This window comes from Ciconia boyciana, chromosome 19, assembly GCF_034638445.1.
Source record: "Ciconia boyciana chromosome 19, ASM3463844v1, whole genome shotgun sequence".
NCBI classification, from domain to species: domain Eukaryota; kingdom Metazoa; phylum Chordata; class Aves; order Ciconiiformes; family Ciconiidae; genus Ciconia; species Ciconia boyciana.
Window position 1 is genome coordinate 8060922 of NC_132952.1, and position 15140 is coordinate 8076061.

Here is a 15140-nt window from a genome sequence, read left to right on the forward strand (position 1 = left end):
AAGATGGCGTTGAGCGCAAGGACCCGAGCTCCAGAGCCTGTCCCTCGGCCCCACACACCTGGGTCTAGCCCTCCCGCTGAGGGCCCTCAGGAGCGCTGGGGATCCCAGGCGGGGCGCGGCTGCGCGCCGGGCGCCGCCAGCGCAGGGCGGGGAGCGCGGGTACCTGAGAGCGGGCGGCCGCGGGAGCTGCTGGGCGCCGCCGAGCGGGCGGGGGGCCGCCGCGCCCTGCGATGGGCCCCAGCGCGGCCTGCTCCCGCCGGCCAGCTCCTGAGGCGCGGCGAGGCGAGGCGAGGCGAGCTGAGGTGAGGCGAGGCGAGGCGAGGCAGCTGTGGACGGGACGGGACGGAACGGAAAGCAGGGCCGGGCAGCCAGGCGCCCCGTTGCCTGGAGACCGCAAACACTGCCCCGGCTCCGCTACTGGCGGGCGGGCAGGGGAGCGGGCAGCCGGCGCAGGCCTGTCCGGCAGGGAGCCATGCCGCCTGCCTGACGGCGCCGGGGGCTGCCTCCCCCTGCGGCCCCGCAGCGGGGGCGGCCTGTGAGGAAGCCGGGCCTGCGACTGCTCGGGCCCGCGCGGGGCCGTACCGCGCGTTTGTGCCCCGGGGTGGCCGCTCCCGGCCAGCGGCGCGGCGCGGCGGAGGCCCCGGCCCCGGCCCCGGCCCCGCTGGGCTGGCGGGCTTCGCGGTGCGGTTCGGGATGGGCTGCTTTGACTTGGCTTGCGCTTGTCTTTCCTTCTCCTGAAGAGACCGTACTGGCTGCCAAGGGCATGGCGCTGGGAAGGGGTGGCCGAGAAAGGAAACCGTTCCCTTCGGAAAAGTAAACCAGGTCCCTTGACCCTCGGCGGGACTAGATAACGTGAATTAGTTACCAAAAGCAGCACGCTGGGTCTGTGGTGCAGCCTACGCTTTTAACCTTATTTTTTAATAATAAAAAATGCTTTCAGCGCTAAATCAGTTATGTTTTTAGGAGTGTTTAGAACGATGATGTTCCTTTAAGCCGGGGCCATTTCTGAAGTCCGGCTTTTTCCTTATCCATGTTCTTTGACATTCAAAAGAGAAAAAACCCTCTGTGATTAATAGAGATTTTTTGCCATTTTATTAAGAGTTTGCCCATTACTTTGATTTGATTACTTTCACTTTAATTACCCTAATTAGCCATCAAGATATAATTTAGCATTGCTGTCACATTAGGCCACAGGTGATATTGCCAAGAAAGACTCGAGGGCATAAAAAGAAACAGTTCTGAAATAGAAATCACATTAAAAGGAGCTGGGTTGATCAAACGTCTGTGCCTCTTTGCCCCTCCACTGAGGTTCAAGCACAGCTTGTGGGAATAAAAATGAGACTGGTGCCTTCAATGGCTTGTGGTCCAGGCTGCAAAAATCATTACCCATAATTTGACTTTGCTGCATGACTGAGTGGTGTGGAAGTTGCTTCCAGCCACATTTTGCCTTGTAGATACAAAGAACATGGAGGATGCCAGTATCCTCCATTCATCATTTCTAGCATAGAGTCCCAGTTTAGTTAAGAATCCAGTGTGCTCACTGCTATACATGGGTGGTTTAAGGGGTGTTGTGGCAACCTGTATGGTTGGCCAGAAAGGTAGCAGCAACAAGAAGAAATTATTTTGTTGACTTAGGGTTATGTAGCAGGTGGTATGAATACAGCCAATTTTAAGTTGTGCATCAAACTTAAGCTTAGATTAATTTAGGTTCCTAACTTCGGTCTTTAAAGGAGTAAGAGAAACAGCATTTACAAGAGCTTAGTGCTGATGGAAAAAGAGAGTATTTTTCTGGTGGAAAGGGCTGTGGCCTAGTATGATACCTGAGGTGTATGAATAAAGCCCAGTGTGAAAACCCAGTGTTATAAGTGGTGGAACCAGCAATGTAACTTAGAGGCCCTGGCTCCTAACATTTTTCTCAAGCCACCAGACAATTTGCTGTTTGTCCTATGGGGTAGGTATGGCAAGCCCTGTTTCTAGGATCATAAAAATGCAGGGGGAAAAAAAAAAGTGTGGAGATGTTTATCTAAACATTAAATATTAAGTATGCTACACACTTATTAAATATTAAGTATACTTCAATAGCTCCTCATGATGTCTCTGATTACTGATAAATTTTTAAAGGGAGGTGGGGGGGGAAGTAAATACAGCACAACAAGTGGAGGGCTTTGCAAAGCAGGAGATGCGCTAACTTACTGCAGTAACCCTTTTCAAAGAGACATGGCTGAGAATCTTGCACTTCTTTTAAAGGCTCTCACTGCCTGCGGTGCACGTAACAAGTCTCTCCCCTCAGGGCTTTTAAATGTTAGGTGTAGCTAGGACTGAGGGTGAGAAACCAGTAATCTGTGCATTTGGTACAGAAAATTTGGCTTAAAGAAGAAGAGAATGAACTTTCTTTGATAGAAAGGAGTGTAATGGGGTGGGGCATTAATAACTTTAAAAAACCCTCTTTGATTTATTTGACTAACTTTCTTCACTCTGAGCTGTACCTGGGTTGGAGAGCAGACACCAAGTTCTACTCTTGTTTAGGCTGGTATAAGCATGCAGGCTGGGGAATGAAGATGGCGTGTACTAAATTACACAGACCGGGTGACTGAATGCCCACAACACTGAAGTCAAGAAGCTCTGGTGATGTACTAAGCTGCTAAGCCACACGATGAAATTTCATCCCTGGGCATATTTAGTTCCACACCCGCAGTCTGCCAGGAGAGTTAGACTGCTGGTAACTCTGTTGTCAAACTGAGTTAGGATATTCTTCTCTTGTGAAGGAAATCTGCAACCCTGGCACTGTATCTCCATGACCACAGCTGCTGCTATTCCTTTGGGTTAGAACAGCAGATTTCAAATGGAGACCTCTAAGCTTTGTTAGTGACAGATCTACTTCCTAACATTGTCTGGTAGGAAAGTGACATGAAACATTTCTTTTCGGGATGTCCAAGTTCTCAGTCAGCCTTTTATATGCTGTTCTTTATACAATATGCTAGACTGCTGTTTGGTCAAACCTTTCTGCACCCCAGATAATAACAGAAGTATAACACATCCTAGGAAAACTCTTAAGGTGATTAAACCAGTGTTTGTAAAGAGCTCTGAAATGTGTGGGTGAAAGGTGGCATAGGTCAGAGAAGAAGTTTTAGCCTTGTCATTTTATAGTCTGACCCAATTACTCTGGATCTGGTTGAGTATTACAAAATTCACCCCTGTGCTCAAGTTTCTCAATAAGGCCTTGAGGAGTGCCTATCTTAACTTTTCACTTGGCTTTGCCGGGCTTAAATATAAATGTGTTGCTACATTAAACATCCTAGCGCTTGCTGAGTGCATAAGGATATACAGTCACAGAAAGCCAACATGATCTCTTTATGCCCTGGACTATTTTCATCGATGTTCACCCCAACGAGAATGATAATGCAAAGAATTGCAAGGCTCCTTGATAAAGAGCAGGATTAAGGTACACTTGAGATACACTTGAGCAAGATTACAAGAAAAAGGTTGTTGCTCCATTAGAGAAAGAAGTAATCCCTTTGTTTATATTCTAGAGATTAAAGCAGTAATGGCAGAAAACACCCGGAGGTCACCACACACATACTTTGCTGTCTCAGTTATTGTCTATGATTTAACTGTGGGATTCAGCAGTGCAATCGCATAATTTAATCAGTTCTTGTGCTGGGAGTCCTGAAGCAGCTCTCTGTATGAGGTAGCAAAGTGGATCTGCTTACTCTGGGGACAGATAGGTGTGCTTGATTTTGAACAAAAGGTCCATGATGTGAATGAAGTGTTTCCAAGGAGTAATAGTAACTTTAAACTAATGGCCTTTCCTAGTTGCTGAAACTGCATGTGGTTCTTGAATACCTGTGAGGGGTTCAGTCTTCTGCAAGGTTTCTGTTTTCCTTGTCTACTCCCATAGGTATGATGTGTATGACCCGCAGCAGTAATTACCTTTAATAAGCTTGTGTTCAATTGAAAAACAGTTGTCTTAACTGAAAAGGGCAAGCCGAACTTTGCATTGTCTGAGACCTGAGAAGGAAAAATTCCCTTAAAGCAGTTAGATCATGCCCAGTGGTCCACTTCCGGAGTGTGCCCCTTAGTGAAGTATCATCCATGTTCCCCTGACATTCATGAGTTAGCACCTGTATTCCCTTCTGATGCCACATCCTCTGATACAAAGGCTCAAGGGTAGAAATTTCTAGCTGAAATTTCCTGCTCTGAGTTATGTCAAGAGCATTTCCCAGCATAGCTTTGCAAGTACAAGATTTTTTAGATGGAGACTGCTGAAATCAATAGCAGTTGTGCCACGTGTAATCGGGGAGCAAGGCTAGCCTCTGAATAGCAAAACATTTCAACATACTAGACTTCACATCTCTTGCGCCCTAATAGTTGGCCAGTCAGGCTGATTTTTCAACTAGCTCAGCACCTTTGTGTCCAGTGAGGAAGTCATCAGAACAGGTTCACTTGAACAAAGTCCTCAATACGCCAAGCAAGTGGGGGTCCAAAAAAATAATCATGCTCTCTGCTTCCATTCTTCCCAGTGCAAAATGGCCGTTATCAAATTTTGGTTTTGTGATATGTTGTTTGCCATGTTTATTTAGGATATAAGCTTTTGAGGCCAAGGATAGTGCCTGGTATGATGAGTCTGAGGGGCTGAATCTCAGAAGGGATCTCTCAGCACTGCTGTAACATGAAGAATAACAAACCATAAGGTATAAAAAAGGAAGCTGTTACAACATCTCAGTAGATATGCTGACAACTCAAATTAAACAGACAGTGTTAACCAGCCCACTTTATTCCTCCTCTGTTAATAATGAAACTTACTGCTTTTATTTCCTCTCATTCCTTCCCTACTTTACAAACAAACAGGGATAAGAAAAACCTTGTTAAGGGGTAACTTATTTGGTTACACTAAGTTTCCAACTCATACTGGTTTGAAATAAGTTTATCAACCAGCCATGGAAACATTAATCACCCAGAAAAATAGCACACAGTGAAATGACTTTTCAAAATGTCGTTGGTATAATTATCATCTTGGCCATTACATTAAATGCCACCATTTATAACTGTTATGTTTAAGTATGCAAACAGTAATTAACTTGGTAATGAACTGAGGACCCCTGTGCCTCTCTTCCCTCAGCTAATTTGCATGTTAATTATCATTAGCAACCAGGGAAACAAGTTATAAACAGCTTAATTAGCAGCTTAATCATTTTTACAAGAAAACGTGCTGCACTTTGATACGTGAGCAAGAGTTAGATTAATGAAGTCAGATGAGCATGTTTTTTCAGTGCTATTCCCTGCTGCAGCACTGTGCTTGTACTTGGGCAACGTGGATAACGCACACACAGACGTGTGCACACGCACACGTGTGTGCACTCTCATGCTTCAGGTGTCTGTGCTTCATTTTACAAGCAGGCGTTGTTTCTGCAGAAGGCTCTGGCAGTGTTCTGAGAGGAACTGCCCTTCTCTTCCATGTCTGGTAGCAAATAGTTATCTTAAATAGACACTAGGAAAGCCGAAATTCCAGCATGATCAACCAAAATGTCATGAGGCTAGGTTTGATAACAGTCCTCATTTAATCCTGTTGTTTCTAGGCCCTCTTTGCTGTGATTTGATTTGATTCCACTTGCAGTCCCTGCAGTGTCAGTTGGTCCCTGCTTCAAGCAATACTGTGTTGGCACCATTTTGAACACCAGCGATACCCTGTTTACCGTGCCCCTCTAGCCAAGGCTAGCCTGGGCTCTGTGGATGCCACCGCCGTGGGCTCAGTGGACAGTGCTGTGTATGCTGCTTCAACCGCACGTGTGTGTGTTTAAGAGCAGGCGTTCAGGCTTGCTGATGGTGCTGTTACTCCAGGTAAGGCTTTTGCATTTTAGGCTAGGCTCACAGTCGAGGGCTGAGCTTGTCTTCCTCAATAGCATTAACTGTGAATGTCTTAAGCAGTTCTGAAGTTTATAATAAAAAATAATTTGCTTTCTCTCTCCTTCTTTTCTTTTGTTTTGTTTCCTTTTTGGCAGAAACTTTCTGATGAGTTAATGGGAAATTTAGGTACAATTTGAGTGGTGGTTTTTTTTTTTTTTTAGGTTATCATACTTCCATTTCCCAATATACATTACAATAAATAATAGCTAGCTAACATGCATTTTTGAAGGCTTTTTTTTTCTTTTTAAGGCTTTTTTATTACATTCAGAAGTTAAATGGAGACCTGGAATTGGGTCTTATTACAACAAAGGACATAATGATTACAGGAAGGAAAATCTTAATAGGAAGGAGAAATGCTAACTGTGGCTTATAGCTGGTGTTGCCCAGTATGTCTGATGGCAGGCATGCGGTGTAAACGGGCACTGATCTGTGTGGAGTTTCTGTGCATGTACTGAAACCCTTGACGGGTAAGCTGTCCAGATGAGGCTCACCCTGTTGCTTATACAATGGATAAAATGTCAGTCTGGGAATTATTCCACATTAGTTTGCCAAGAGCACTTCTCATTTGATGAAGGATCAATCATTTGATGAAAGGCAATAGGAATTTTGTCATAACATAAGAACTCATTGTCCAAGGAGGTTGTGGAATGTCTGTCACCAGAGATTTTAGGAATGGGTTAGATAAACATCTGTAAGGGATGGTTTGGGTATTGTTCCTGGTATTGTTCCTGATCCTGGTCCAGGGTAGCAGGGTAGACCTAAGGTCTGAAACCAGGCAGTTTTCTGTGATGTGGCTGCAGAACATCCGTGGTGCTTGATGGGGAGATTTGGAATCTGACAAAACTCATTTCACTGCAGGTTTGATCCAAAATCAGGCTGGCTTCCTTATTCCACAGGAATCTAGGGATTCTCTCCATCATGATAAAGATACTCGTTGTTATGATGTGTAAAGAAATATATGCTTGCACAAAATTAAACTTAAAAGGTGTTACAGCCTTGATGCAACTCTCATTACTGGTAATACAATGCCCATCCTTCTGCCATGACAAACCATTACCAGTAGAGGGTACCAGTGCACTGTTTGTAAGGATAGAAATGGTCATCTTTGGAAATCTTCTTTAAATCTTTTTTTATTATTTTTATTTTGTGTGATTAACTGGGGCTAACACAAAAGCAGGAAGCTGCTACCTTGTGAGGCTTGTGAGTTCAGCACACAGAATTTGCACCGAGTGGCTGCTTGCAAAATCCTGACTGTTATAGGGACAATGAAGGGATTAATGGTGGGGGGCTCAAACACGTTTTATTTTTTCTTTTCTTTTATCTTTTATCTTTTTTCTTTTTTTTTTTCAGATAGAAAGATTTTGATTTTGCACTTTGGAATTTGTCTGCTGGCACATCACTGGCCCTTATTAATTCAAGATGGTTTGTAAGGATGGGTGAAAAGCTGAAAGTTCCCAGTTCAGGCAGGCTTTGAGTTGCTATACTGGAGAGTGAAGAAGTTCAGTGAACTCTGCAGAGCTAAGGAGAGTTGTGTTTCTGGCTCTGGATGATAGTTGAGTGAGGTCTTACACTGCAGGAGCAGCTTCCTTTCAAACTAGGACTAGGAATTTAGCCAAACATTTTTCTTCTTAAAAGCCTGTGCAACTTATAATAATGCAGAACATCTCTGAGGAATGCCCTCCAGAATGCTTTGGGTTTTGTGTTTGCAACTGTCCTACCTCCCCAAAATGAAATGCAGCCCCAAATCACTGTCTGCGCTGAACACTGTATTCCAACCCTGTTCAAGTCAGTTTGGCCACTGACTACAGCATAACCATCTTTTTGGTTCTGAAAGCTTGTTTGTGTAGCTTTGAACCCAGCCAAAGTGAGCTCTGCTTAGCAAGTGGTAGTCCTGTCACTAATGACAGTCAACTGTGGCCATGCCTTAATAAGCCACGGTGCTCAGTTCCCAAATGAACGACAGCCCAAAGACACTATCCACCTTGTGAAGTAGTTGTCTGTTGAACTGAGAAGATAATCCAGGTCTCACTTTGACAGTCCTGTTGCGTCTTTCAGTCTGCAGAAGCCCAGAGCTGAGTGCATTTGGAGACAGAACTGGCTGCTTACTGCTAGAAGTAGTCCATATAGTTCAGGGCTCACCTGAAGAGGGAGGAAGCTCGCGTTAAGTGTTTGTTGATGTACCTAATCTCTTAATAGACAGATGAGATCAGATGCTGGCAATTCATCCCTTTTCCTCAGATACCTTGAGAAGAATTGTCACATACTTTACAAATGGACACACAGAAGACATCTGTTCAGGTAGTTTACCACCTGAGATGATGATGGCAGAAGAAGGGTACAGCTGAGAAACTACAGTCCTTGTAGGTTGGTGTGTAATTTTACCAAAAAGACAGTAAATGCCGAAAGGGGAATGAACTGTTGCATGAGCCAAGAGTAGCAAGCAAGTCTAGAGTGCTCCAGCCAGCCGCACAGCCCAGCACAGCTCAAGCAGTGGCCCAGTCAGTGAAGCATGGCTGATTTACGCCAGCTGAGGATCCAGCCTAGTGCGTTTTATCTCCTCTGCCACTGGCCCCCATCATTTCCTCACGAGGGGCACTGCCCTGCGGAATGGCAGCCAGTAAAGAGCGAGCTTCCTGTGCTATGTTCCATAAATTCTTTATCAGCTCATGTAATCAGATAGCATGTCTGGGATGTTGATTTTGTTACGGTACCTGGAGCGAATCTCTATATGTTAATTTAAAGCCATAAAACTACAGCTTAGGGTTTTGGCATCCTAATTGAAACTTCCTCTTCTTGGAGGCATTTATGCTACAGCGGAATAATAATCATCATAAAAAAGCAAGATGCAGATAAAATGAAAGTGCATTGTTTCAAGTAACCCATAAATGCCAGGAAAACTCTGACACCTAGTGCCAAGCATGCAGCTGTGCTGAAGGGTCTCCATTGGACTTTCTGCTTTCTTTTACCAGCAGTCCAGTAGAAGCTCCATAAGGAGATCTGTCATTGTCAGAAATGTGGTGTTTAGTCTTCCTTGCCAGAGAGTGGCCTCGTTTGAACTGTCATTGCATGAAGAGTATACTGCTTGGCACAGTGGGGCTATCGTTTCTGGTCAATGCTGTTTAATTGCCCCTTCGACATTCTGCTCTTCTGCTGTGGAGATGCTGCTGAGGTCAATGAAAGAACTGAAGAGCAGGATATTTGTTCTCAAACTCTTAAATCTGGATCCTGAAAACACTCACTGTCAAGGCAGTCACTTACAACTGCAGATCATGTCCTTTAGTCTCCTGTCTGTTAGCCAAGACTGGGCTAGGGGAGCATCACGTGGAGCTAAAGGAAGGAGACAGAGGGTGGGATGCTTAGGGCCAGAGGTAAAATGGATAGGAATTGGTAGAAGAGTCTCACTGATTTCCCTGAGATGAACTGGCCCTTTGGTGGGACCTGTCTGAACACAGACTCTAACCTGCATGCACTGGCAGTGGTGTCTGAAACAAGCGGCTGGAGCCACATGCGCTGAACAGCCTTCGCTTCTGCAGGCAGGCCAGACCTCAAATTCAACGCCAATAGGCTTGAGCCGGGATCCAAGCTTGGTAGTTGGCTCCCTCCTGTTGATCTGTTGTTTCCTCTAGCTCAAGGCGTAAGCTCTGCTCTACTACACCCACCAACCTCAGGGTCTTGTCTCCAAAAAGGCCATTAATGCTTAGGCAGGGGTATAGGACCTCGTGCTTAGAAGCGAAGCAGAAAGGATAAGGCAGCACCAGCCTGCTGACTAGACTGTGAACCAAATGCTATACAGATCAAAGGGAAAACTAAATTATAGATTGATAGATGCCTTTAGTTTATAAGTTATTAAGCACCAGGTAACAGGTTAGATTAATATTGTGCCTGGAGGTTTCTTTTTGCTTCTTTTTTTCTCTCTCTCCTTTTTTAAGAATTGGAGAAAACAAAATATTTTTCTAATTAAGTAAATCTACAGTGCTTGCTAATGGGGCCCGTCTGTGTGCTTGTCACAGGGCACAGGGAGAACTGGAATAATGATTTTATTTTTTCATTAAATAGAATTATAGGCAGTTACTCAAAGCAACTGTGAGTCTAATTGAAAGAAAACCATTTCTTCTTAATTTACTTTCACGGTTCTGGATGATAAAAGAGTGTGTTCGCTGGAAAATTAAATAAAAAACACAACATGAGGAAGCTTGAAATAATGTTGCTCAGGCACAGGTGGGCAGAGAGAGCACGGTAGTTTTCGTGCTAGTTATTAGCGAGTTCAGATACTAGTGCTTCCTCTTAGTCCCCAAAAGGTACATTTCTCCTCTCTCGGGGCCCTTCCCAAGCTTTCATTTCAGCTTCCCCCCTTTCACTTCAAGGGCATCCCTTTGTTTTCTAGTTTAGTCATCCACCACATTAACCATGTAAGCTTGCCTCTTCCTGCAGGGTTAGACTATTACTTACCCTCTTCCTCCATGCGTGACAGCAGTCGGATCTCAGTGCTCATCTGTATCCCAAATGATTCCTGACTAGTTCAGGCATTGGGATTACCAGGATCAGCAGGAACAGGTGGGAAGTGAGCAGGTTGCCTGGAGAACGGACTGGAGCACTAACCCTGCCTAGGACAATGCTAGACTGCGTTGCCAAAGTCCAGAAATCACTATACGTGAGTTTGAGAGAAAGCAGATGCAAAACTCAACTTGGAGGGGTGCGTGTAGAGCTGCTCCAGGAATTATTCTTGATGCAGTGTGGGAGATAAAGTATGTCTGAGGGTGTGAAGTTGCAGTCAGAGCGGGGACCTGGGACTCTGAAGTCCTATTGGTGCTTTGCAAATATATTGCTCTGGTGAAAAGTGCAGGTCAGGGCAGCAGGCTTTCCTTTCGCTGTCGGTACAAAGAACTTGGGTTCCAAGCACCAGCCTTAAGTTCACAGGTGCATCTTCCTGGGCCCAGGCTCCAAGGGCGCCTTACAGAGTTGTCAACATCTCATGGGTTAGTTGAATTTCTGTTCTCTTACTAGGGCTGCAGTGAGCAAGTAAGGTTTGACCATGTCTTTCTCAGCCCTGAATGGCCCCAGAAGTCTTTAGGCACTGCACAGTCCCCCTGCACAGGCACATGAGGGGTTAAGAAAATGGGAACTGATTCATTCTGTGGCGAGGGTCCTTATCTGGCCCTGGTGCTGCCTCTGAAACGGACACATCTGGTAGGGTCACAGCATCAAGGAATGGCTGCAGCACTGAGGCCAGGGTCTGTTTCCACTAACCATTTCTGCTACTTCTTACACTAAGTACTTCCTAAAAAAGGCACGGGATAATGTTTCACTGTGGCTGCTGTTAGATTTACGGGGATACCATTTGCTCTAACTCTTGGATTCACTCAGCCCGGGACAAGATTAAAACCAACCCTTCAATTTCCTTTTTTCTTTAGGAAATTAACTGTGGCTTTTCTGCTAATGAAAGTCCAGAGACACTAGCTTATTCAGGCTCTCTGCTGGTTCTGTGTTTGTTTGATATGTCTTCAAGGTGCACCTGAAGGAAACAAGAAGTTAAGGCAGCAAGGCAGCTATTGGCAATTAACACTAAACATTATTTTCTGCCTTTTATAAATGCCTGTGTATATAAGGAAGCCAGAGCAGGGTTTGGACTTGTCACTTCAGGAAATGCTCAGTCTTTTCTGTTTGAAAATAAGGTAAAGAAAAAGACAGTGAAAACTTTCCATGAAACAAAACCTATTTTGACTCCATCTATGGATGTCTGTGCTTCTGTGATCCTGTTACACTAAAAATCTGTTTCATTCCAGTTTCATCTTTATTTCTTCATGTTGTGTAATACAAAACTAAACAAGTAATTTAAAAAAAATATTGGAGTCTTCTGCTTCTACTGAAATATTTCTAAGAAATGTTTTGGTAACTAGCTTTACTTGAAAAGAGCTGCTTCTTACAAACTGTTCTGCTGCTGATGCCACGAGGCATTCAAGAGAAAGAACTTCCCTGTAATACTCTGTGATCGCCTGTGTCTTGGGTCAGGACAGGGCAGTCAGTTAGGATGATTCAGAGCAATGGGACAAGATACTTATATTTTTCCTGTTAGTAGACTTAGCTGGGAATTTTCTGACAAAAAGAGTTTTCACTGGAAAGTGCTGCTTCAGCCAAAATTATTTTTCTTCCATCTCATTCCCAGAAAACACTAGCTTCTTTGTTTCCTTCTGCTGCTGGAGAACCTGGGCCTCTGGGATCAATGGTTCCAATGCTGTCCCAGTGCAACCATATCACCTCCTCCCTTTGGAAAATATGAAGCCTTCCAGGTAGTCTGGAGGAGAACTGGACACCATAAAAATCTCCATGGAGGCAAGTGAGCTGTGACTCTGGGATCCAATTGAACCCTGGCTTGTGTGGGCTTGGCAAAGGATTTGCCAAAAGAAGGTTGTTGGGATTTTTGTTTGTTTGTTTGTTTTTCATCCCTATCTGAATTGATGGGTTTAGTTAAAGAGAATCCCTAGTCAGTAGACTCTCTGTTCTTTACTGACAGCTAATACACTGGGAGGAATGGATGACCAGGCCCTTTGCATTAGGTGCCTTTTTAGGTTTGGAAACATACTTCCAGTGCATTTTGTTCAGATGAACAAAAGTGAAGAGAAGATGTTGCGGAATCTCCTATTCTTATTAATGGGGAGGTTCCCCCCATTCTGAACATCCTGCCAAAGTGCTACGAAGAATAAACAATCTCCTATGAACTACCTGATAAATGCTTCTTTCAAAATAAAGATTTTTTTCCAAACTCTTTAATACCTTCCTAATCTGAAGTACAATTTTTCTCCTCTATAATCACTATATTAAAATTTAATACCAAGTATTAATATAACATACTTAATGGCAACCTGCATATTATTCTGAACATAGCTGCCCTGCAAAAGAGCTCTGTGAGCTTGAACAGGAGAGTATTTAACTCTTCCCAGGCACTCAGTGGGTAGCAGAGGCACCTGGTGTTAGTTGCTACAACACGGAGCAAACTTCAGTGCTGGGAATCCTGTTGGCAGGTTGCAAGCAAGTAACATATCCTCTTCATGTGTCTGCTGGGATCACTTCTGTTTTATAAAATGTTTCTTCTGAGCCCATTCTAGTAGGGAAATTTAGACTGGCAGGGTGGAGAGGATGAAACTGTTATGAAGGGAAGGCTGTTACTTAGGTGTGTGTGTTTAAATCATGGCAAGGTGGAGGATGCACAAGTAAAGAAGGTTAGACCATTCCGAAAAAGAGATAACTGGAGAAACAGGAAAGGAAACTTGTTTTCTTGGCCCACATAGCAGCATGGTTGTTAACTGTCTTTTTAGCCTGACTGCCACCTGGGTTGTGTCTCCGTGTATGTGAGAGTGTGGACGCTGTGTGCAGGACTCTTCTGTGAGGAGTCCTCCGTGTAGCGTGCTTCTGTGAAGTACAGAAGAGCACTTCGCCATCTTTCTTCTTGTGCGCTGCATCTCCCTGCGCTTCTCCAGAGGGTAGATATTCAAGATCTTGTGCTTTGCTCTTCCTGGAGACTGTACATCCCCTAGCACAGAAAGCTCCTGCCTTCAACACAAGGACCAAAGGGCTTCCTTCACATGGCTGTTTGCTGACTGCCTTTTCCCCTTTCTATCCTAAGCCTTCGGAGCAGGAACTGACCCGTCGAGTTTCACTCGCTGTGTCTAGGAAATGTGGATATCTGGCTTTTAGATTTTGGTATTCTGTAGTATTGGAGCGTCAAACATTAGTATAATTACCTGCCAAGGAGCCTTAAAAAATGGACTTAGCCCCAAAATGATGAGGTTGGCTTAAAAACACAAGATTATTGTTAAAAGTTATTGTTTTAAATTTTGCATTTTGAAGCTTTGTATTTCTAGTGTTCAAGCTGTGGTCCATAACATGAGAGGTAGAAACCTGTTACAAAGGAAAACTCAATTAGCATGTAAAGACAGACATGCAAGAGCTGCAGCTTAATGCAAAATGCTGAAAGTCATGACAAAATCTGTGTGGCTGACAAAGCCATAAAACCTCAGATCCACTTAGAGGAAAGAACACAGGAAACAAATATTTCCGTGCAGGTTTGATTCTGCGGGTGCCCCAGCCCTTTTGCTTGACTGGTTTACGTGAGTGTGTTCTGAGGAGCTAAAAGCAGCAAGAGTTGGTTCTTTTACAATTTTTTTTTATAGAATCACTGAGTAAAATATTCTCACCTGGAAAGAAGTCTGTGCTGAGATGGAGGGAGGGGAAAGAAATTAGAAAAAGAAAATAAAGAAACAGGCAGTGGGTGGCAAAAGGCAGAGAGGTACACAGTGGTGAGTGTGAAGGATGACTTGGAAAGTAGAGGGATGCTATTGAGGAACAGCAGTAGGAAGGAAAAGGGGGGCTGAGGGGAAAAGCAGGAGACATGGTAAGTTAAGTAAATTCACATTTATTTCTGCAAGAATTTGCTTCAAACGCTCTTCCTGCCCTCACTGAACATTTGCTGTTTGGACGCCCTCCACTACGGGGAGGAACAAAACCGCTCTGTTAAAGCACCAGTGGTGGAGGTGAATACCAGGTCACTGGCAGGCTGCTGTGTTCGGTGTCTGTGTGCTCCACCTGAGGCACACTGTGCGTGCAGAGGGGCCAGCAACCTATGAAGCTCGTGCAGAGGCTCCCTTGGGTCCTGCCTGAGCCCGTGGTCCGGTACAGGAAACCAAACTCCACTGCTAATTATTGGTCATCTCCAAAAACTCCTTGGCTTTCAGGGTAGCTAGTTCTGATCCCTAGGGAGCAGTGGTCATGGTAAGGTTTATTAGCATCGTCTTGACAGTGTTTAAATGCATAATGGACAAGCTAGACCATACAGCTGAAATTCTATCCTGTGCTGCCAGTCAGATGTGTTCGGAAAGAGATGGTCCCTGTTTAAATTAGGGCCTTGAATATCAGTACAAATGAAAGGGTTTTCAGCACCAAGGAGGACAGAATTATTTTTACCCTTAGCTAACCTCCCTGTTGCCTGCACACCAGATAGCAGATATGTTCCAGCTTATTGGGACTACAACCAACCTATTGTTTTGGTCCAGTGTGAGCTAAAGTGAACAATGGGAGACATTGTTGGAGATCTCTTGCTGAAGGTTTTTAAATGCATGTTATGCTGTGAAGGCACAGGGCATCTGCAGTGTAACTGTCTGGAGACATTACTATACAGTCTCGAGGAGTCTCCTTTACACACGAATCGCTGTTTTAACGAGGACTTCCCATTTCCTATGGAA